The 23,850-nt window shown below is 41.2% G+C and overlaps 1 protein-coding gene across 2 annotated transcripts in view; it reads left to right on the forward strand.

Moving 5' to 3' along the window:
* Positions 1-1,221: 1,221 nt before the first annotated feature.
* Positions 1,222-23,850, forward strand: part of LOC116317898 (sodium/calcium exchanger 1-like) — a 132,164-nt gene continuing 109,535 nt past the window's right edge. For both annotated transcript variants that reach the window (XM_039609686.1, XM_039609688.1), the window contains exon 1: positions 1,222-1,336. The gene's annotated coding sequence lies outside the window, so the exon portion shown is untranslated. The remainder of the gene's footprint in view (positions 1,337-23,850) is intronic.

Genomic DNA, 23,850 nt, shown 5'->3' on the forward strand with positions numbered 1-23,850 from the left:
GCAGTTCAAGAATGTCTTGACAACTTTGCTAGTATGTAATTATTGATTATTATTGATCTTCTTCTTTTAAATATGAATATTTTATGTGTTTGTTAGCTAACTGATGAATGGAAGTGAGAGGAAATATCATAACTGGTCCACTTTCATATCATCAGCAGTCATAAAAACAGATCTTTCCTGCAGCAACATTGAGTAATGGGGAAGACAACCTGCAGTGATGACAAACAACTGCTCAGCATGATGTTTCACTACTTGATGTGGCAACCCAAAGGGAGTAACTAATGATTTTTATCATTATCTACTCTAAAGTTCTAGAAAGGGCGTTATCCAAGTCGTGGTTCCTGATACTTCAAAACAATTATGATTAATTTGTCACTTGTTCTTTAGCAATGCAAGTTTTCATATCTCTTACAATGAAAGGTCATTGGTTAGAGGACAGAGTAGCTCATGCTGCAGTGCTTTAATTTATAGACAAATGGAGCCTCATTTTGGCAATTTTTAAAGTGAATGGTTATGGTTACATTTTCTCTGATTAGAGATGGGTTTACTGTTGGTTGATGTACATCTAATTTATTTGAAGTTGGGGTCCTTAAGTGCATTTTATTAAACTACTAATATAGAAGAAATAATCAATAGATTCACTGTGTACAGTAAATAGCTACTGGTAGGAGCCTTGAACTTGAGCAGGCTGCCCTTTTTTCAATTCATCTTTATCTTCTTATCTCTCCTGCTTTTCAGCTTGACCATTCTCTTCTCTTCTCTTCTCTTCTCTTCTCTTCTCTTCTCTTCTCTTCTCTCTCTTTCTCACTGGTCTGTGTTTATCAGCGCAGTGCTGCTTGGGCGACACGCTCCTTTGGTTTCCATTCATTCTGTGCCCGTTCCAGCACACTTGCGCAAACTCTCACACACACACACACACTAATCGCCACTGTCTTGCGCTGTGTCTTATCCCTGCACTCCTGCTCACATCAGCTCATCCTTCCTCAGCCCAATCTCTCTTTTTCTCTTCCATCTCTCTCTCTCTCGGGAAAGGAGGAAGATGCTCCTTTCCCCAGAGAGAGAGAGGCAGACGCGCGCACACATATACACACTCAGAAAGACAGAGAGAGAGAGAGAGAGGGGGGGAGATACAGGGGAGGGCGCAAGAGCGCGCAAGTGAGCCAGCGGGTGAAGTGCGCGTGCTCTGTCACCGCCGCCGCCGCTTGAGAGGAGGAGAGACGTTTATTCAGCTGGTGGATAAGGAAACGAGCGGAGGGCAGGGATGAACAGATAGAAGCACCAGCCAGTGAATCAATGAACGGATCGCGACCTGGGCTTTTTCCAGAGTACCAAACCGGTGAGAGGACACAAAGATCGCGCCACTGTTGCTCTTATAATGAATTTATGTGCATTGTTAAAACTGTTTTGTTGCTCTTACGCAAGCCGTGTGTGTGTATGTGTGTGTGACAGGAGACAGTCACCGTGTTTAAGAAGTGTGCCGGCATGTGAGGTGCATTCACTTTGACAGTTTGTCTAGACCCTAGCAGCGGGTGCTGCGGGGTGCAGAATTTGGTGCATGCGTGCGTAAATAAAGAGCGAGAAAGTGTTTTGATGAGGCGGAAGAGAATAGACGCTGAAACTGAAAGACACCGGAGTGCCCCGCATGACCAGGGAGGTCTCTCAGGTGTGTTGCGACACCGCGGAGTCCTGCCCTGCGCGAGAGACGCATTCAAGTGCCGTTCCAATTAAGCATCTGTCCGGGCGCGCAGTCTCCTGTGAGAACCAGCGTAGCCTGTGTCGTATGATATGAGGATCTTGATCCACGACGGCTGTTCTCTCAGCTGGAGAGCGAAACGCGATGGAGTAAAATCTACTAAGACCTATAACCTTTGCTGAGCGGAGTTGGGGATTGCGCAAGAAAAGAAGGTGCGGGGCCATAAGATTATATTTAGGGATAGGGAACGCACCTGGGTACTAGGGGACTGTGCACCGGGTCAGGGCGCGCAAGAGTAATGGATTTGTAAAGGGTGAAATAGCAGCACAATAGGGGCCTGTAGCTTTGCATATGAAAGGAAAACCCTGTGAGTTTGAAATAAGGCTGATGATAATCGAAATTTAAAAGTTGGATGAATTCCATTCATTCCTTTCTTTAGAGGAGCTGATTATTATGATGATTTGTTAATTCTGGTGGTGGTGACGATGATGGTGATGAACGTATTTATGGAAGGAGTTGTGATGATACCAAAGCTGCTGATTGATATGTGACACTTTTAATGATGGCAGTCCCAACATGAATGGATGCTGCTGTTAGACATCGGTGTGGAGGTGTTTTTATAACAGCTGAAGAATTGGCAACAACATAATGGAGATGAGGATGATGACGCTGATGGTTTATAGATCATGATGACGGTGGAGAGTTAATGATGATGGCTGGGCTGCGGGGTACATGATGAGGCTACTGATGAGAACTTTTTCAACAATGATAAATAATTTACCCAAAGATATGTTGCCCTCTCAATAATTCAAGGAGCCAAGCTGTCTAAGGAAATGTAGGCTATAAAATAATCTGCATATCTTAATCCATTCCCAGCATATAAGCAAGAGTAAGTCTTTGTGTTAAGCAGCTTTTACAGGTGTTGCTATCCAGCCACGTCTACAAGGTAGCAATTTTGTACAATTCAGACATACAAAGCTGTTTTTCTGAAATCAAAATAAGTCTGATGGTTCCTGGAAGGAAAATATATCCACATTCTGAGGTTAGCAACAGTTTTTTTTTTTTACCTTAAAAAATGATAATATATTCTTTTGCTTTATATCTTGGCTCTCAACTAATCCAAAAGCAGCAATAGTATGATTTTGGCTGCCTGTGTGAGCAGTGACTGTAAATAACTGCAAGTGCAGAGAAACCTGGTGCTTGGAAGGAAAAACACATGCATTTATTCATTATTTTTGTAGCGCCTAATCCTAGAAATGTCAATATTGACAATGATTTGGTCAAGTTCTCACATTTATAGTTTGTTTCTAGGTCTGTGTGTTTATTGTGTATGCACATAATGGAGGGTGCCTACTAGCTAAGGGTGTTTGCATGCCAGAAATATCCACGACTTTCCCTGTCTGTCTCTGTCGTCTTTTCCTGTGACGGTATCCTCAGCTAATCCATTAATGACTTAAACAACACACTCAGTTCCCCACAGCAGAGGGTGGTAACCCACATCTTGGCCTCTATTCTTGTCCATGTTAATCTGATTATGTGTTTCGCTGGCACCGGTCTCTGGTTTCTTGTGTTGTTAGTGGTTACTGAGCATAGGGAACCTGTTACTTTAAGCATAATGCATCTGTCCAGTAGCTGGGAGGGACAGGAAACACCCTGTGGTCATAATCCTTTTTTCTCCTGTGTGTGGGTGTTTGTTACACACGGTTAGTAGTGCCAGCTTTCAAAACCTTGTGTTTTGAGTCGTGTACCAGAAGAAGATTATATTGACAATACCGTGAAATATAAAAAAGAAGGCCTATTCATGTTGGCAGGAGCATAAAGGAGCAGGAACTTCTATTAAGCTAGAAGATACATTTTTGTGTTCTTTTAATTGATGAATTGTTGAATTGATTTATTGTTTGAGTGGTAGGCTACATCAGCGGTCCCCAACCCCCGGGCCTCGGACCGGTACCGGGCCGCGAGAGTTGAGGCTCAGATGTGAAATGTATGGTTTTCAGGGTTTTTATCGGTTTTCAGCGTTATTTTGTTATCATTTTTATCGTTAACTCGGTTTTCCTGGGTCTTTTCACGTGTGTTATGAATAAATCTTCTTTTTTTCGGTACCGGTACTAGTTTTATTTTGTTGGATTTATCCGCGACACCTTAAAGACCGGTCCGTGAAAATATTGTCGGGCACAAACCGGTCTGTGAGGCAAAAAAGGTTGGGGACCGCTGGGCTACATGTAGCCAAATTCCTGTTTGGCCTAATGTTGCGATCACTAATCGGTTGTTTGTTATAACTTCAAGGGCTAAAATATTTCCTGATGGCACTGATTGGTTATTTATTATATTTGTCCATACTGGACAAACCCTTTATAGATCAGTAAGTTTGAATATGTAAAAATGTAATACAGCAACTGGTGTGATACAATTAGCAATGAACTGATATAAGTAAAGACATTAAAGCCAAACTCAAAAAGCAACTTACTTTAACATAATTTAACAGTCTCATCATCTTAAGGGGAAAAAAAAGCTAAATAAATTAATTAAGATGACAAGTTAGAAAATAATGTGTTTCAAGCGATATGCACTTAACTCTCTTGTGTCAAAGTCATCTTCAGTGATGACCCCAACCCTATGCTTTCATGTCTTTTTTAAATTTTTCCAAAAAGGTACTTTATGCTTGCCTCCAAAGCATAATGATGATAACTTAAACTCCACAGGGTTAATATATCATGCCAAAGTAGTTGCGTTCCATTTTGTGTTAACTGTACCAGTATTCTAGTTTAGCTGCCCTGATGTGATTATTAAAAGCAAACAGTAGTTGGACGTAATATTAACACGGGATCTAAAACAGATTGTATCACATAGAATACACGGCATAGTTGCATGAATCTAATTAAAATGATTGCGCACATTATTATTAAACAGTGATTTGAACTCAAACATTAACAGTCCTGTGAGTTATTGTGCTCATCAATGGGAACTAGAACAACACTGAGATAATAGCTAAGCCAACTCATGATCTCTCACAGTTCATAGCTTATCATCTGTAAAATGACAAATGTGATCTTTACATTGACCTTGAGTAACATTTGGGTGAAGACTGAATAGGTGATCATTATTTGTAAGTTTGCTGAGATATGACCAGTGCTCTAAGAGAAGAAGCGATTCTTGTGAATTGGGATGAGCAGATGGCATGAAGTCATGAGCTAAAAGAAAACGAAAATGTATTATATATATATATTGCTAAAATAGCAGCTTCGTAGTGTAGTGGTTAACACATTCCATGAGAAACACAAACCCAGCCTCAGGAGGTCCCAACCAAATTTAATCCTGTGTCCTGGGCATATCACCTTATGTGTGGGAAGTTCTCCTCTCTGAGAGAGATTCTGACTTGAAGGGCTATGCTAGTAGCATATTGTACTGATGGTATGGCTTCTTTCAATTTAACTATTAATGCTGCTCTCCAACTGTCTTGCATGGAAGAAACTGCAAATTTGTTATGAAAGCCTTTACCCGGGTGTGCAAGTAGGCCTTGCAGTTTGTATTTAGTTGATTCATTAGTGCAGTGACATCAGCAGCAAATCCCATCTTCCTCTGCATCTGAGAGATCTGTAATGTTCTTGACTTTCTTCTCACAAAAACAATCAAATTTCTGATCTCAGGTCCCGTACACTTTAGCATTGCCCAGACGGAGCCACCTGACAGCCCTGTGGTAGCCTATGGAGTCTATTTGTGATTCAGCGCTCTTGCATTGACGAAGTGAATTATTTTAGTTACAACATCAACAATGTGGTTTATTTTTTAGCACTGACTAATACAACACCTCCTGGTGTGTAATATAATGCAAAAATACCATTAAGGTAAACAAAAGGACTGATAAGTTACAACCGCACTACTCTCTAACTGGTTGATTTAAAATTGTGTTGCCACTGTAGATGCTCTAGCTAAAAGGTAATTTCATGGTGGTTGGTGAGCTTAAAGGGTATGCAATGTAAAGTATGTGATTAACTAAAATGTAGGCGGATCATAAAATATAACATGAAACAACTAAAAAACCTGTAGTACAATATCACATTTAAATGTATTAGAATTTATTTAATTGCAATCGTCTATTCAATTATTAAGTTATTGTTGATTTTAGTATGGAATCTTTGAATACTATATAATTGCATTGCAATTATTTTTAATATTCATTTAAAATTGAAAAATTTGAAACTATATGTATTGGATTTATATTGTAAAATGGCACCTCTTCCCAGGAGGGATCATTAAACTTTCAGCTCTCATCCGCAGGTTTTCTAAGCTATTTGCCCTCATTGTTTTAATTTTGTTTATCTTGTGTATGGACAGCAGCTTTATCCAAAATCTTAAAAGTTCACTCCATCTCCATGATTTGTTTTGGCTGCTGTTTGAATCTAGATAATTTTAAGAGGCATTTTAATCTCTCTGCAACCGAACAGTGAGTCGCCCCTGGAGGTTTACAGCACGGCCTCCTGCCTACAGGTTGATTAATTAAGTACACTAACACAATAGAATGAGAGGACAGTGATATATCGAGTGGTTCATCTCTTCTCTCGCTGCGACACAAAGCCATTGGCCTATCCTTTTATTTGACACAGTGTTTGACATTCATGGAAAGTGGCCAGTACCCATGGGTGGTGCCCAGTGCCACATCACATAATGGCACCTCAGTGTTTGCTCGACCGGAGGAAAGCGCACTGTGAGTTAAGACCAAGGAGTGAACTTTATGATATCAAACCCAAAGCTTAACAGTCAGTATGGGCATTTGGCAATTTGAGCTGTGAAATTAGACATTACAGCATGATCTAAATAATGACGCAATGAGAGTGAGTGAAAAACGCGTTCAACATATTGTGACTAAAACACATTAAAAATTAAAATAAAGTTCTGCATCATTGCCAAGTGTCAAAGAAGGCTAAATCCTGTTTTAAATATCAGTAATCATTGACGAAGTCGACTAATTGTAATACAGGTTCCAGATATAGTCTGATTTAAACGCCTCTGAGTTTAAAAATCCTATTAAAAGGACTGTTGCAGATTTAATAACATCCTGATATCCCTCACAGGTTCAACTAGGTTGCCTGGGCCCTCACATCACTCATTCCACTCACTTTCAAACTGCTCTCAAAGTCTCAGTTTATGGCCAAATGGTGTGATTTCCAAGCTGGACAGCAGTTTGAGGTGTCTCAACAGTGATCTCACTTGCATGGCAAACTGATTTAGCCCTTACTCTTGTATACCTCAATTAATCCTTCAGAGGGAAACTACAAATGATGAACTAGGAGCCTGAAGCAATGAGTGCATGCAGCAGTTTGCCTGGTCCACATTTTCACTTGATTGGCAAACGGATGTCAGGATTCCAAATATCCAGATGTCAGGATGTTATAGTTCTGCTCAACAGTAATCAACAATTAGTAAAATCATTTATTGGTATATTTAGCGTTGGAACTCTTTTTATTTATCCAAATTGATATGGAAACTCAGACTAAAAAGCCACGAGGAATGATTATTGGAACTATGACAATCATAAAACATCAGTTTAGACAAAAGTAGGTATGTCAGGCTAGAAAAAGGAGTGTTGCTTTAAAATCTAATATCTTTATAAGACATAGTTGTTTTCTGCATTTTTAAGTTAGTTAGGTTATGTCTTGCTCCTTTTGCTTATCTCCACAAGTAAATGGCAATAAAATGCTCATTAACCAACTGTAAAACAATCTATTATGCAATACTCTCTATGTACTGCTGTTAAATAAAAGGGATGCAGTGGTGGAGCAAGGGGTGTATGGGTTTAAAGAGGCCGTTATAAAAATGAGGTAACACAGTGGTGACTCAGCCTATGGCCAATTGATGAAAGCACTCCAATATTTATATAGCTGCAATGTTACCAACTGACCATTATTTGCTTTTTTCTACAAATTATATTACAGGATAACACAAACCAAACACTGGCTGCTGTTGCAGCATCACATTAAACGCATTTAAGCTGGTGAGCCATTAGTTGGCTTTTACTTTGGAACTGTCACGCAAAACATTCAGTGTCAGTGAGTTGAGTGCTTACCATCATTGGCTAGTTATAAAAAACAGACTTTTTGGCATTGCCTTGCAAATTAGCTTGGAATACTAAAGGTAGTAATGAAACCAGAAGAAGCAGCCACTGTGAGCTGCAGGCAACGTGCTCAACTCAACGTCTCCTTGTGCAAGCCAACTTCCATCCATCCATTTAAAACAGTTTCTCAGAAATAAAAGGAAATGGATAAATCTGCATGAATTGTTTTTTGAAAGCATGGAAATAACTTGTTTTGCTTTCCCTGGTATTCAGTGATTTACTAGGATTAAATTCTTCAACACAGCCATTTCAAGAGGTCGTTATAGACATCCATCCATCCATGCTCCTACAGCTTATCCAAATTCAGGGTCGCTTACTAAATAGACATATCCAGGTAAACAAGCCCTCAGTTATACAGGCTTAGAAACTGGTGAGTGACCCCCTGGCAATCTCCGTTTGGAGATGGGAATTGATAAAAAATGGTAAATGGCCTGTATTTATATAGCGCTTTAATAGTCCCTAAGGACCCCAAAGCGCTTTACACGTTCAGTCATCCACCCATTCACGCACACATTCACACACTGGTGATGGCAAGCTACGTTGTAGCCACAGCCACCCTGGGGCGCACTGACAGAGGCGAGGCTGCCGGACACTGGCACCACCGGGCCCTCTGACCACCACCAGTAGGCAACGGGTGAAGTGTCTTGCCCAAGAACACAACGACCGAGACTGTCCGAGCCGGGGCTCGAACCGGCAACCTTCTGATTACAAGGCGAACTCCCAACTCTTGAGCCACGATCGTCTCTTAAGAATTTAGCAATTCTTATTCCATTATCGATATCACTTATCAGTTTGATTCCTTATCAGTTCTCTTATCAATTCTTATTGGCTCTGCTTTGACAGTCCCCACGATCCCTAAGCAGCGTATCAGAGAATTTACATTCATGCAAATTATTTGGATGGTGTGGGTCAAATGTTTGTGCATCCTGGAAATATTTCCCATCTCTGTTGTGAGCAGTTTTGGGGTCGTTACTCAAAATAAGTAATGTATTACACAGAACACTTTTCTTAGAAGTAACACAGTACAGTACTGCTTAACGTTACTTAATTTGTTATACTGCTCGTTACATTACTTTCATGTTCCTCTGTAAAATGACCTGAAACATGCTGTCTCTTAATTACCATTTAACAATATAAACCTACAGGCTACAGACCCTCACACCAACACAAATCCCTATCCTAATGACTGGACGTAACAGACCATATGATCGTTCTATTAGTATTACACGAAGCCGAAAGCACAAAGCGAAATTGAAAACCAGCACACAGATTTTAAAGCAAATGCCACCACATTGATTATACTTTAAAAAGATGAGTGAATGGCAACAGAGACTGAAAGCATGACTGCTCATCAGTTTGTTATCTGATGAAATTCGAGCTATGGCTGCTGTGCTGGGGTTGGCATTCATTCACTTTCACTCTGGGTTCTTGGCTAGCTTAGTGTTAGCATGCTGTCCGGCTAGTTTAGCGTTAGCATGTTGTCTGTCCTGGATGTAGTTTCCACATTATCATCACGCTCTGTCTTTTGGTGCAATACAAATAAAAGCAATATCCATATACACCCTGACGACACACGAATCGAAATCAGCTGATTGTAGCAAGAACTGATAAGCCGGATCGATAGACAGGCGGACTAACAATTCCAAGGAATTGGACAAGTGATTCCCATTATTACCTCCGTTCACTAGGGAAAATGTATAGTCCCAGACCAGTTATCGAATGGTTGCTCTGTTACTAGGTGAAATTGGTCACATGTCTTTGTGATTCCTTTGGTCACTAGCAAACTGCAGCACGCACCTGTAGTTAGCATGGATGATACCCACTTGTTTGCAAACACTCCCTAAGCAGGTGTGATGCAGACTTTGAAATGGAGAACGTTCGCCTTCAAAGTAAAAGTTGGGCCTTACTGCTCCAAACCGACACGTTTAAAGCGCAGGTTTCGCTCTGGAGGTGACTGAAGCCCAACTGATGTAAGGGAAGAAGACCGAAGGCACCCCAACAAATGAATGCCTCCGAGTGTGGCTGGATTGTTCAGCTTGGCCTCTGTGGTCATAAGTAGGAATAACAGGATGATGGTAAATGTAACTCGAGTGTGTTTCATTGCTCATTAGTTTGGCAGATACTTCTTCATTCAACTTTGTAACTGAAGCTGCTGGTAGAATATTCCTGTGCCAAATTAACCATGGAGGGAGGTGCACTTGCCAGGACTCCTTGTCTCATTGATCTTGGTGGATTAGTTAAAATCCCACATGAGTTCTGCTGCTCACAGTCATCTCTATGTCCTTAAGTCCTTTGGTCTGTTTCTAATAAAATAACCATCATCATCATCTGGCAAACAATGACAGGCTTTTCCACAAAATCTAAAAATGTGCACGTATGTAACAAAAGTTGTTGCAGGAAAACCAAAAAACTCTTTTGCAGACAGACACATTTGATAGTGCTCTGATTACTATTATCATCCCACCAGATTATGTTTAAAGATGAGCCGAGCATTGATATGCAGAGAGGCTCCCCCTGCTGCTGCTAAGAATAGAAAACACCGAGGTGGAGGAGAGGCATTTGTTTCATGAGTAACCTCAGCATATGATACGCACACTTGGACTCACCACAGTGTGTGAGAGGTAGTGACTGTGTCTGTGAATGTGTCTTTCTCTATGTCTGTGGCTGTCTGTGTCTTGCTCTGCGTGTGTGTGTGATCCTCATGCGGTGATTCACAGGGCAGACCGTCCCGGAGATTTTGCTTATGGTTGTCTGCAGTGCTGTTGTTGCTTTAAATTACATTTTAGGGATGGCTTGGTGCTTGGCAGAATAAAACTGTGCTAAGTGGAGAAAAGTGACTAAAGCGGTTGTGATCTCTGAAAGATAGAAGAAGGGACAGAGACAAAAACAGACACAACCCTGCTTGTGTCCTTTCCTCGCTACTCTCTGAGGCCAGAATCAGTGCAAGCTGTTCTTTTAATATCATGAATGGGAGGAAAGATGTGAAATGGACAACTGCAGACTTATCCAGCCAACTGTGAAAATGGGCACAGATGAAGAATACAATGACCTTTTAAATCGCTTAAGCCCTAGGCCAGTTTGTGGAATTTGTGTATGGAAAAACAAACTCAATCAACTTCAGTCACTGGCAGCTCCACAAGTGAAAATGAACAACCTTGGGCTCTGCTTATAAAGAATGCTTTGAAGAATTTTTGAAATACAGTAAATCTCCTTGTTTCACTCACCAGCCCTGGGTGAGACTTGAAAAAACCTCAAGCAGTATTTACTTCCAGCATCTAAACCTGATCAGAAATTAAACACCCGCTTTATAACAAAGAGTCAGCGACACTGATGATGGTGAACCTGATCTAAAAAATCTGACCTACAACCCTGCCAAACTTGGCAGTCGGTGGGACTATGTGGCCTCTCCATTTTAGCCATTTGAGAGCTTTAGAGAGCCAAATGTACCCGGCTTGGTGTTTGGAAATGGTGGCTGCAGGTTATTGGAAAAGGTTACAGTTTTTCTGAATGGACAGGTTTGCACTGGATGGTTGAAGAAAGAAGTGTACGCTCTTTTAAAAGAGGAATGGATAAAATCCTGAAGTGTGTGAACGTCTATAGGGTTACCACTGATAAACCTCCCTTTTTTCACAAAGGTTTACTTTCTGTTGGTTTCCTGCCCTCTGTGTTTTTTCTTGCATTTTCTGTCTACCCTTATGTTGCTTTTTCACTTTAATTTTCTCTGTGTCCTGTCTTAATGCCTTTCTTATGTACTTTGTCATTCTTGTATGTGAAATTACTGTCTTAGATGGCCCCAAAAGAGAATTTTCTCCAGGAGATTGGGTTTGTGTCTCATGTGAAACCAAAAGGGCATTCATCCATTTTCTTCTGCTTATCCAATTGCAGGGGTGGGGGGAGGCATAGGGCATGAAACAGGGTACACTATGGTCAACTTAGAATCATCACTTAACCGAACCGAAAGCATGTTTTTGGACACACATGCACAGTCCACACGGAAAGGCCCCAACCTGAATTTGAATCCAGAACCTTCTTGCCTCGAGGTGCCAGTGCTAACCACTGCACCACCATGCCACAAAACCGAAAGGCAATGTGGATTTATTAGGTCTGAATGACTGTGATTCCCAAGGTTTCCAGACTGTAGCAGCTCGAGCCCCCCGACCACCCTGAATTGGATAAAACAGATGTAAATGATGCAAATTTTTTCTTCTTCTTCTTTTTTTGAATTTTTCAGTTTTCACTCATGGTTAGATGAGATTTAGACAACAGAACTAGTCTGCTAGCTGTGGGATAAGATTATACTATGGGTTAAAATAGACATACTTGCCAACCTTGAGACCTCAGAATTAGGGAGGTGTCCAAATTCAGAGGCTGCGTCCACCTGAGGACCCGTCCTTCATGGTCTAAGTGGGCCGGGTCGTCCGAAAGCCGGGTAGACTGGAAATGAGCGACTGTGGACGGTCTAGCCTTCAGAATTACGTCACGAGCTCTCTCGGTGGAGTGAAACTCTGCTGTCTGCTCCTTGCTATCTAAAATATAACCGGACGCTGGCGTAAATTCTCGACCATCTCACACTTCTGTTTAATCAGTTTTCTGTTTTACGTTTATTCAGCTGTGTGAAAACCCTCCCGAGGGATTAATAAAGTTTTATTTAATCTAATCTAATCTAATAACTTTAATCTCAGCCAAACCGATTTACTCACGAACAAGTAAAACACTGAAAAAGGCCAAACAATAACATGTTTAAGTTTTTTAAGTGACTTATATAATATATCATGTTTAACCTGAGTAGCGAAAGACCGCGGCTACATTCTCGCCTGAAAATATGTTAAAAGTTTATTTCGCGACCCAGAAAGAGTAATAAGAGTAATATTAAAACTAAGTAGCTGCAGTAGTGTAGCCATTGTTGGAAACTGGAATTGGCTGGGCCAATCTGGGATATGTTTTTTCAATTTTGTTGGTGGAAAATCAGTAGAAATTCAGGAGAATGGTGGCTCCGGGAGATTTTTGGGAGAGGCACTGAAATTCAGGATTCTCCCGGAAAAATTGGGAAGGTTGGCATGTATGAAAATACATCGCATTTTATGCATTTTCACAGCAATAGTAGTGGTCACATGTTAGCTTTTCAGAACATTCTCAAGGCAAACTTGTCCTTTGTCCTGTTTTTCACCAAGCTATCACGTTACATCAAATAAATTGGTCAGTTGCAATCATGGTGCTGGTGCAACATTAACACCAACGCAGCAATATCAAATAGCCCCCCCCGCCCCCCTCCCCACGCCTTCTGTTCCGTCTTTGTCTGTCCTTTTAACCTTTTCTGTGTGGCTTCACATCAACACTGTCAGAGCAGTTTATAAAACAAATAGACCTGATATCCTGAAGTCCTGGTAATTCCAGGAATTCTCCATTTTCTTGAGAAAAGACACCCCTATATTTCTTCGCTGTGTAAAACAAAGCAGATCTTAATCTGTTTTGTGTTATATAGCAGACAAAGCCCGCACTCCTTGCAATGCGTTTCTTGTGAGGCGTACAGAAATACCAAAATGTGGCTTCAGATAATCCATGTAGTGTAATGTATGCAGTATCATAATCATAATACATGTACAGTGTTATGCAACTCACAATCAGCATAATCTTCTTTTGCCTTTCTATGGATGGGAAGTCACGGATGTGTTTTGTTCACTCTCCCAAACACACACACACACACTCTTCTCTCCCCAAGCGCAAGTCATATTGCAGATGTTCATATCCAGTATCTGCCAGCCTCTGTTTGTTTGTTTTTGCCTCTGTGCGTGTGCGTGTGTGTGTGTGTGTGTGTGTGTGTGTGTGTATGATGTTGAGAGGTACTGGCAGCGCAGTGCTCAGACTTCCGTCCCTTGCTAATGTCACACACAGAGAGGATAGCAAAAAGCCCGAGGGAGCTCGCATGCTAACCCCCACCTCCCCTCGCCCCATCTCATCCTCAACACGTGCACGCACACACACGCATACACACACATATCATGCATAAATAAGTTAATATGAACGCTGAGCGTGAACATTTAAACTTCCGCGCTTCCACGCGCACTTTTTCCTTCGCTCATGGATTTAGTTGTTGCTGCAGCGACTTATTCTCGCACACATCTGTGCAGAGCCTTTACTTCTGTGTCTTTTTTTTAACCTCTGCTGCCGGGCCTTGATGGCACACACATGCGCTCACGTGGAGTTTACAAATAAAAATCATCACGCCTATACATAGAAACACTCTGTGTCTCTCTAAAGTACAAGCGGACTTAAATGCGAGGTCCTGAGGGAACCTGGGTCTTGGAGTGTCTGCGCTGCGCTTGCCCTGCGTGCCTTTACACCTCCACTCAAAGCTTCTCTCCATTTTTATGTCACAGTCTTTTGCAGTAGCGGAGGCATTTAGTCTGTGTGACTTCCAAGTGGTACTACAAACAGTAAAAGAAATAAAGACTCGGAGCAGTCGTGTGTTTCTCAATGAAGGATTTAGTCAAACTGACTTCTTTGTGAATTTACAACTTTTGGTAAATACCAAGGAAAAGTGCTCACAGGGTGTAGTGATACAAACTCTATTGGCTATTATGTAAAACACTGGCTCTATGCATACTTTATGCAGTATGCTAGTTAAGTAACATAGTGTATTATATTATAGTGTAGTATAGTAGCTTTCAACAGTTACTTTTGTGGCCTTTTTCAAGTAATGAGGATGGGAATCGAGAACTGGTTTCAAAATAACCAATCTATCACATCACTAAGCTTATCAGTTCCTTTTATTAGTGCTGGCATTACTCATTATTAAACAGTGGCTGCAGTGAAATTTTGCACATTTGTATCATATGGAATTCTTTGTTCCAATCTGTTGCTACACTGTATTTGTTTCGACTCAGGGATAATGTAACACTTGCTTTGATGCTGATGTTAATGCCTCTAGGCCTCTGTTTTACACCATTTGCAGTCCAGCCTATAATCAGAATTGATAAGGACAGTGGTATTAAATTCATTTCTAAATTCATGTCTATCTATGTGGCAAAATGTGAAACGTGACCAAAAAGTTCTGAGAGCCGGTCGATTAAAATCCAAAATCTCACCCAGTTAAAATTTGGCCCTTTTCACATTCAAGGTCATCTTCTCAGGCATGTCCACACAACTTCCAGTGTGGCTGCTATTTTTAGATCTCTCCTTGTAAGTCCCATTCTGGCCACTTACACCGAGCAATGTCCGATTTCATCACTGACCTCAAAGTTGCACGGAGAGCAAACATCGACTTCTCTTTCAAACTGACTCAGGTCTCATGTGGAGGATCGTCTCCAATGTTCAGAGCTTCAGCCAATTCAGTTGAAGAGGGAGCGAGCCAGGTGAGTCGTTCTGCTTAAACATTAATTGTCCATTCGTCCGCCAGGTGAACTTGTCAGTGCAGTATTCTAGTGTAATGCCATTTGGAGTCGATGATATGAACTGCGGTGCGTGGCAGCGTGCCATTTCAGAGCACGGTGAATACAGTTTTTTGGCCACACGAAAAATGTTCTCTCACAGGCTGGAAATGAAAATCAAGTTGAAGGATCACCGTCTTGACACACTGGAGGAGATTGAACTTTAAGTACATACAGAACTTCCAGAGTGCTCCAAGCACGGCACGAGTGCTGGGAATACTTTATCTTTGCCAAAGGATACTTTTTTCAAATATTCTGAATTCTATTTATCTGAAATTATTTGCTTAATACAGTTAAATGGATTTATAAGTAGAACTTTACTGTTTTTGTTGGTCTCGATGATGCTAGCTTTTCTACCCGCGATACAGTGTTTGTGCAAGAAAAACTGTTAGACCTGGAGTATGCAACATGTGGGGGAAACTGAGGGGTGTGTGTGTGTCTGTGTATTACAAGTCAGTGTTGCATTTGATTCATATAGTGTTTCACCCTCTATAAAAGTAATTGCTAATTGCTAGCACAGACAGAACAGAGGAGCTGCACATATGCCACAGAGCAGAGGGAGACAGAGAAACCTGGGGAGGTTATTTCTCATTAACTGTACATGTGCGAGAACGCTGACTTAGACGTAACCTCTATTACATCCTTGGTTTAGTGAAGATGAGTGAATGAATACGACCGATTTTACCCAGTGACCTCCAGCAACCGCTCACCAACCAGTCTGGGAATGCACATTTTTTCCCTTACAACTGGTGACTGTCCGGTGGTTGCTGTCCAGAGCATTCTCATTCCCATTGAATCCAACACGCTCCACCCATCTATTCCAGCCCTAACCCTTACCTTAACCCTATCAGATAGTGTTTTCCTAACACGTAACATACAGGCGATTTGCCACATAGCGTCAGTACGTGACGAGTTGAGACGAGAACGTGACATCCAAAAACACCAGTGTCACATGGTTAGTGCTCACACGACTGCAGTTTATCAGTATTATGTATACTGTTTATAGACAGCATAGTAGATCTAAAAGTGCTGTACATTGATTCCATAGCAGCATAAATCTAACTGGTTCCACAAAATGCTTTACAATGTGTCTCGGAAGAGGACATAAGCCAAAATAGCTAGGAACAACTGGTTCAGTCTGAAGCATCTTATTTAAAATAAATAATAATAAAATCTCTTTTTGAAGATTAACTATTAATTACAGAATGTTGCTAAACATTTGCTATAAGTGCAGACTAGCATATAATTGAAATATAATTAGTCTAATTTCTTTCATTTACTGAACTAATTAAATCCTCAGATGCTTTCCCAAAACCTCTCATCTCGTTTCTTTTACCTTCTGTTCCACCAAGATTTTATTTCCATCATAGCTCCACTGCTTCATCACTGTTTTCCTCTAACTAAGAGTCTGCAAGTTCTTTGGCTAAACACCTAACTATGTTTAGAGTTGAGGCTTGATCTCTCTGTCCTCTGTTTCTTTAATTTCAAAAGTAAATACCCCTGCAGTGATAAGAAATGACTGCTTCTTTGAACGGATGCAAAAAAGAGGTGTGCCGCGGCGTGTGTGTGTGTCCGGGTGTGCGAGCGATGCCAAGAAGAAGTACAGTTTGATGGCTGAGCAGATGGATAGCACGACTGTGTTTCATTTGTTTGTGTTTGGGAAACGGTAGTGACAGAGCTGTGGTGAAACTAATAAAGTTAAATGGAACCACGTCTTTCATTAGCTCAGTGCTTTCCTGTATGATAAAACCCCCGCGCTGCCCTTCCTCGCTTTACAGGAGCGACTCAGAGAGGCAGTGAAAACACTCCATCTCTGAAATGGATTTACAAAAGAGCCCATTATTTTCAGTGAGAAAGATGAAAGACAACAACAGCTTTATTTTCACGTTCACGCTGACACAAATGCCCTTTTGAACGTGGTAACACTGAGGACTGAGTAGCTGGGAGAGGAGGCCAAACCAAACTTCAATGAACATACAGACAAGCCCCAAAAAACCTGAACAGCAAAAGCGAGCATGGAGAAATCGATGTTCCACTTAATGCGGGCATCTGAACAAAGCATGTACATGTGCAGTGAAGAGAGTAATACACAGAGAGAAAGCCTGGATTAGAGTATTTAGGAATGCATTTCGTCAACTCGTGTTCTATTTTATTTTATTGTCCTCCTGTGTATCTCTCCTTTTCGGATGATGGTCATCCCGTCCTAAATCCAATCAGGAAATCACCAGCCATGACAATCCTGACTGCACATACACACTCCCACACACACATGAACATGAGAACATACAAACCACCAGGTCCAGTGAAGCAGACACTTGCAAGATTTCATGACTGCTAATGCATGCACTTGTGAACACATCGTCACACATACACATTGCATTCTGTACCAGCCTGCAGTCATGCATGCAACGTGTCTGGACAGCTTGTGTGTGTGTGTGTGTGTGTGTGTGTGTGTGTGTGTGTGTGTGTGTGTGTTTGTGTAAGTATGCATGCGCCTGTGTGTGCGGACTCTTATCAGATTATATAAGCCAGGTTTGGGGTTTATGCTGCAGCGCCAGATTACGCACAAATGGATTGAAGAAAAGGGTGGGCAAGAGGAGGATAGGGGAAAAAGACTGGAACAAAAATGGATAAGCAGAATGGGAAATTTACAGCAGGATGAGGTGTTACAGGGCAGGATCTCCACTGATTGAATGGTATGTTGAGCTGAGCATTAAGAGACAATAATAAGGACATATGGCAGTGATTGTGGAAAGAGAGTCAGAGGAGATAAAAGTGGTAAACAACAAAGGTGGGAAATGACAGAGATAGGTTGAGCGAGAGCAGTAGTCCGAGATGAGCAATGCTACTGGAAAACAGGTGAGAGAGGAGACGGCTATGAGACAAAAAGGGGGGGGGAGATAATGAGGGAGACAGACAGGAGTGAATCTAACAAGTGAAATGATGAGACAGGCGATAATCAGCAATAAGAGTAAGTGTCGATGAGAAAAGCTGAGAAAGGAAATAAAGTAGCAGGTAAACAAGAATAATGAGGGAGCGAGGGAAACGGTAGCCATCTTTCTATCACAGTAAATCCTATAGCAACACTGGAAGACGAATTTTCCTTCTGTATAGAGTTTACATCATACAACAGCTGTCTACACAGCTATTAGGTGTGAAGGTTATCTGTGGTTATGGAATCAGTACTATCTACGGGTAGATCGCTCTTCCACCAAAACAGGATTTTAACGCTGCGCCACTGAATATTTATATATTAACAATAGGTCGAATTACTGTGCGTGTGTCTGTGTTTCCAGTGACAAAAAATGAAAATACAGCAAAAACAACCGAATCGGGATTTTGCCTTTGATGTCTGTCCGTTTTTTTGAATACAAAACACTCAGTTTAATAGGTACACCCAGCTAAGACTGTTGCACACTTCAGCCTTCCTGAAAGTCACAGTGCTGAGGTGTAGCTGAAACTCAAAGAAGTGCTGATTCTACCACTTTAGACAGTTTACAGCCATTTGCAATCTGAGAGGAGGGAGAAAATGAGCTATCAATATGGAATGGAAAACTGTTAGATTTAGACTGGGTGGATTTGGTGCCAGTGGGGAGAACCTTGGGTTTATCACTGTTCAATTTGAGAAAGTTGCAAGAGAACCAGGATTTGATTTCCTGGAGGGAAACACACAGGGCGGTGGGTGGGAGAGTGGTAATAGGTTTAATAGATAGGTGTAGCTGTGTGTAGGGATAGCTCAGTAGGTAGCATAGTCACCTCATGATGGCAAGGTCAGGGGTTCAAATCCACTGAACAGCTACCCTGAGGTACCCCTGAGCAGATTAGTGGCTGCCCGCTGCTTCACTGAGTGAATGGGTTAAATGCAGAGAGAGCAATCAATAAAGTATACCTTATTATTATCAGCATAACAATGGAAACTGGTATTAATCTTACAGAAGATATGACCAAGTGGAAGTAGATAGATGATAAATAGAAGATGCCCCAGGACAGAACCCTGGGGGACACCAGTAGTTCCTGGGATTTGAAATTTAAGAATTTAATGAACGAATGTGGTTGAAAAGATTGAATTTAAACCAGTTTAGAGGTGTTAGTGTTAGTCTGTCAACAAGAATTTTATTGGATTTGGAGGCAGATGACAATGGTTAATAGACGGGAGTCAGTTGTCACGAGGAGGTGACGATATGTGTCTGTGCTTGACCATCTTGATGTAGGTGATGGCTGCAGGTCTATGTCCCAACTTGGCCCAATGTTTTCTGTTGGATAATACATTTTTCATTCTTCATTTTATGCTTTATTCCAATGGCTGAACCCATCCAGTTGTATTTCCCTCAGATCCATCTTAGAAATGCAGCTATTAACCTTCAGCCCCAGAGCCACGTTCATTAAGTTCATTTTCTAATGCGGTCCAGATCTAGAAGTAGAATGAAACATTCATACACACTTAACCATTCATCTGTCTTCGGATGGTTCAGGAAACCTCTCTGGCCTTTTCAGCCTACAGGCCCCAATGACACTTTTCTCATTTCCTCCTCTGGATCACTCTGCCATTATTCTTCCGCCTTATACTCTTTCTTTCCTTTCGTTTCTCATTCTTACTTCCCTCTTCACTGCGTTGGTTCTCCACTCTGCCATTATCAGCATGAAAATCTGTTGCTGGTTTGCTTGGATCTCAGTCTCAGCTTCAAACATGCTTTTAGTTAGATCAAAGTAGATATTAGGCACAAATGCGATCGCATACGTATGCAGACACACGATAGCGTCACATGCGTGAATCTCACACCCTGACAATGAGCCTGTTGCTAATTGCTGGCTTCAAAGACTGAATACATGCTATACAGCCTGTTACCTCTGAATATTTACACACATACACGTCCGACCCCACATCCTCAAACCGCACAAACAAGTATACCCAGCTAACATGGATATACCAGATAAATGCATAGACGTAGGAGCATTAGATTGTACCCGTGTATGTATGTTTCTTTGTGAGAAAACACAAAAGTGTGCACAGCTAAGAGTGTGATTATCTGGGTAATGAATGCTCAGGTCTGCTGGTTGAGTAGGCTGTCGGATGAGGGTCAAACGCTTCAAAAGCTCTTTCATGCCTGCCTCAGATAGGTCGCATCGACCCCTGGATCTGCGAATCGATCAGCCAGCCTTAATGTGACTCATTCGGGGAAACAAGAGTCCCCTAATCAAACTTTAAAATGCTCATGCACTAACGCTTTCACTTTCACTTTAGAATAGAGGATACGAGATTTGGTGATGGAATCGCTTTAGCATAAGAAATAGGAGTGGAATAGCAAATCATCAATACCACAGTTCTTTCTTTTGCTTTTCCCTGTTGTCTTGTTGATCATCATTCATTATATAATTACGTATGAAAAATAATTCAAATGATACAAATTTATTGCCTGTAACATTTTGCTGTTTCTGTGTTTATGGATGTTTTAGCACTTAGCGGACCAGCGGAGATGGCTGTAAACACACACATATTCTCACCTTCTAAATGTGATTAGGCAAATGTGTCCACACACGGTTGCTGATTTACATACTCGGCAGACTGTTTGAAAACAGCTGCAGTTGTAAATACATTTGATGTAAGCCTAGAGGCATAAGACAAAATAAAGCAAAGTCTCTAAAAGTCTCTGGACTTCAGAGTCCTCGGTTATTACTTGGATTTATCTGTCACCTGAACGTTGCAAATACATTATTTAACTTTACTTTTAGCTCATTTTTGGTCTCCACCAATTCCTGAGAAAATGACTGCACTCTTTGACTCCTTTGTTCTCTAGCAAGTTGCAGTGTATTCACGGTGATGCTGGGCAGGTAGTGTAGATTGCATGTAGGAGGTGGGAACTCGGAAATTTTTCTGACTGACCTTGCTGCATATGTATTTCTAGGAGTCTCTTTCTTAAGTTTTAAAATATAGGTAGGAGAATTTTTAAATCAAGCGTGCAACGCCCGACTTACGGCGAAAAAAAGAGCATCTTATGGTTTGCGCTTGACATTGAAATGAACTGACTGTGCCTGTGTTTAGAAAAGAGCGCAACTTTTGTTTGTTTTCTCCCAATTAGTAAAGTGGCACTTGGTCGAAACTCTGACATCTAAATTGGTCAACACAGCGGCACAAACTCAATGCAGTTTGCAGAAGTTTAGGCCTCTTACAAAGTGAGAAAAATAGATCAGATTATTGCAGGAATTAGATGCTTCATTGTTTTTCATTAAACAACAACTAATTTAGTTAGTGCACAGCTGTGAGCAGATGGCCTCAGATCTTTTACATGTACACAGATTTTTATTATCAGAGCTATTAAAAACAAAATATCATTAGAAATCTATCCATACTATTTATGTTATGTACATCTGGACTTCAGTTTCATTTATTTGCACGAGGAACATAATGCATAGCACTGTTATTAATATTCCTCTCTGATACCAATGTCTGAACCATAGATTCAGTGATGGGATTGGCTAAATGTGCAGTAGGAAGGAAACTTAAGATTCTGCATTTTAATCACCACTGAACAGTATTTCTTTTCACATCCTTTTAATTGACAATGTTTCCTTTATCTAATTTTATAACTGATTAAGAGGTAGTTGAAAATAATTCTGCAGTCACAAACTTTATCTTGGTTGGAAGTCTTACCAGAACATCTGGGTGTGTTGAAGACGCACCTCGAACCGATGTCGGTTCAGCTTTTATTTTGAAAAACGTTTTCAGACATGACTAGACATAAAGAAAAGACCATTAGCCAGATGTTTGATGGGGACGCTATGACAGAATAGCCTGTAGAGAACTACAGCACAGTCAGCCAATAAAGTAGTTGCAAGACACATTTCTCATTCTGCGCAGTGATTCGCTTACATCAGCTACAAATAGTGCAGTAGTCTGAGGTTTCACTTGTACAACTTCCAACCTTCCCAAGCCATTACTTACAGCTTACTTTAAACGTGGTGTGAAAATCAAGCTGTAGAGATTTGAAACTTGTTTTACACATTCCAAAAGCATATTCAAACATACAGATGTGGTATGGCTAAACCTTAGACTGCCATTTAGACAAAACAGCTTTTAATCATTTTGTACTATAGTGAATGGAATAACCTACAGAGTTGGACATTACTACTACTACTACTACCACTTACATTTGTTGTGACCTCTAGTGGTCAAAGCAGTTATGACAGGGGCAAAAGAGGAAGTCAGGTGACACAGAAAGAGCTACCGAAGTAAGAGGTCAGGGTAGATAAATGGACTGGCAAAACACTGGACTTTAACACAGGATAATAATCGTGGTTCTGCAGCTTGTCTTTCCTTTAAAAAAGTTGCTGACTGTGTTCCTCATATGAGAGCTGGCGAGTACAGCTCCCAGACTTCAAGGGCACTGGATGTGTAACTCTTTGCTCAAAGAAGAAAAAAAAAACCATATCTTAAAATCTTGAATTACTGGGAAATGTTACTCATTCATCTTTTCCTGTCAAGCCAATCCAGGGATTTAAACCAACTCCCTCCAGTCAAAGGCTCACATATACTCCTCCAACCTCGCTGCTGACGGGGTCCTTTGGTGACCCTCTCTGAGTCACGGTGCCTGCAGCTGTTGCTCAGAGGCCGCAGTTTAATTCGTACTTCAAAATAGACAGGCAGGCATAAAAGTCACTTTCACTCAGATTTACTCAGAAATCTTCTCTATACATGTTGTGTGTTTTTATTGACCTCCTTCACCCTTCCTGCCAAACAGTGTCCCACTTACATGGGAGAAACTGGTATCGATCCAAAGATAGAAAAGCAGCCGAGGGGGGGCTAAACTCATTTCACAGAGGATTTCTCATTTCTCTTGTCTCCGTCTTGCTTTGACTTTATCTCTCTAAGACACACACACACACACATACGCAAACGCACACAGTCACCCACTCCTCTTGTACCCATAATGATAACGTTAAAGACTTTTGTATCTCATTAATCACCATAGCAACAGTATTGGACCTACTTTCTGCACTCCTGTCCTTTGTTTAACTCTCTGTCTCTTGCACGCATGCATTCCCCTCCACTATACAGTCATCTATATTAAGTACTATATTGGATATTATTGGATGTGACAAACTGCCGATGCTTTCTCATTGTGTCTTAGATTATGTTGCTGAAGGATGCGCTGCTGCGGTGATTTTATATGCAAGTGTGTGTTCGCGCGCGTGTGGGAAAAACAGTGTGTTTGTGAAGCAGGAGGAAAGAATGTCTGCTGAACGGCGTGTGTGTAACCACAGAAGGGCAGAGCTACATGGTAACAGAGTTGCACTACATCTCAGTGTGTGCCTGTGTGTGCCTGTGTGCTCCCGGCCAATCAGAATAATGTGGATTATCGCTGGTTATGTAGATTGCGTAAATGTAGAGATTGAGTTTGTGTATGTGCGTCTCTGTGCTTTAGAGCAGGTGAGAACAGCTCAAGATGCCTTTAAGCGAGAGCAGATGGGAAGTCAAATGTTATTGGAGCGTATGCTACATAATTCATTTATGTTGTGTGTGTGTGTTCCTGGATCTCATTGTGTATATGCAGTTGTCACCCTGAGGGGGCTATAGAAACACAGGTTCATTATAAGGGACATGTACAATGTGCCCAATACAA

The sequence above is a fragment of the Oreochromis aureus genome, linkage group 3 (assembly GCF_013358895.1).
Source record: "Oreochromis aureus strain Israel breed Guangdong linkage group 3, ZZ_aureus, whole genome shotgun sequence".
NCBI classification, from domain to species: domain Eukaryota; kingdom Metazoa; phylum Chordata; class Actinopteri; order Cichliformes; family Cichlidae; genus Oreochromis; species Oreochromis aureus.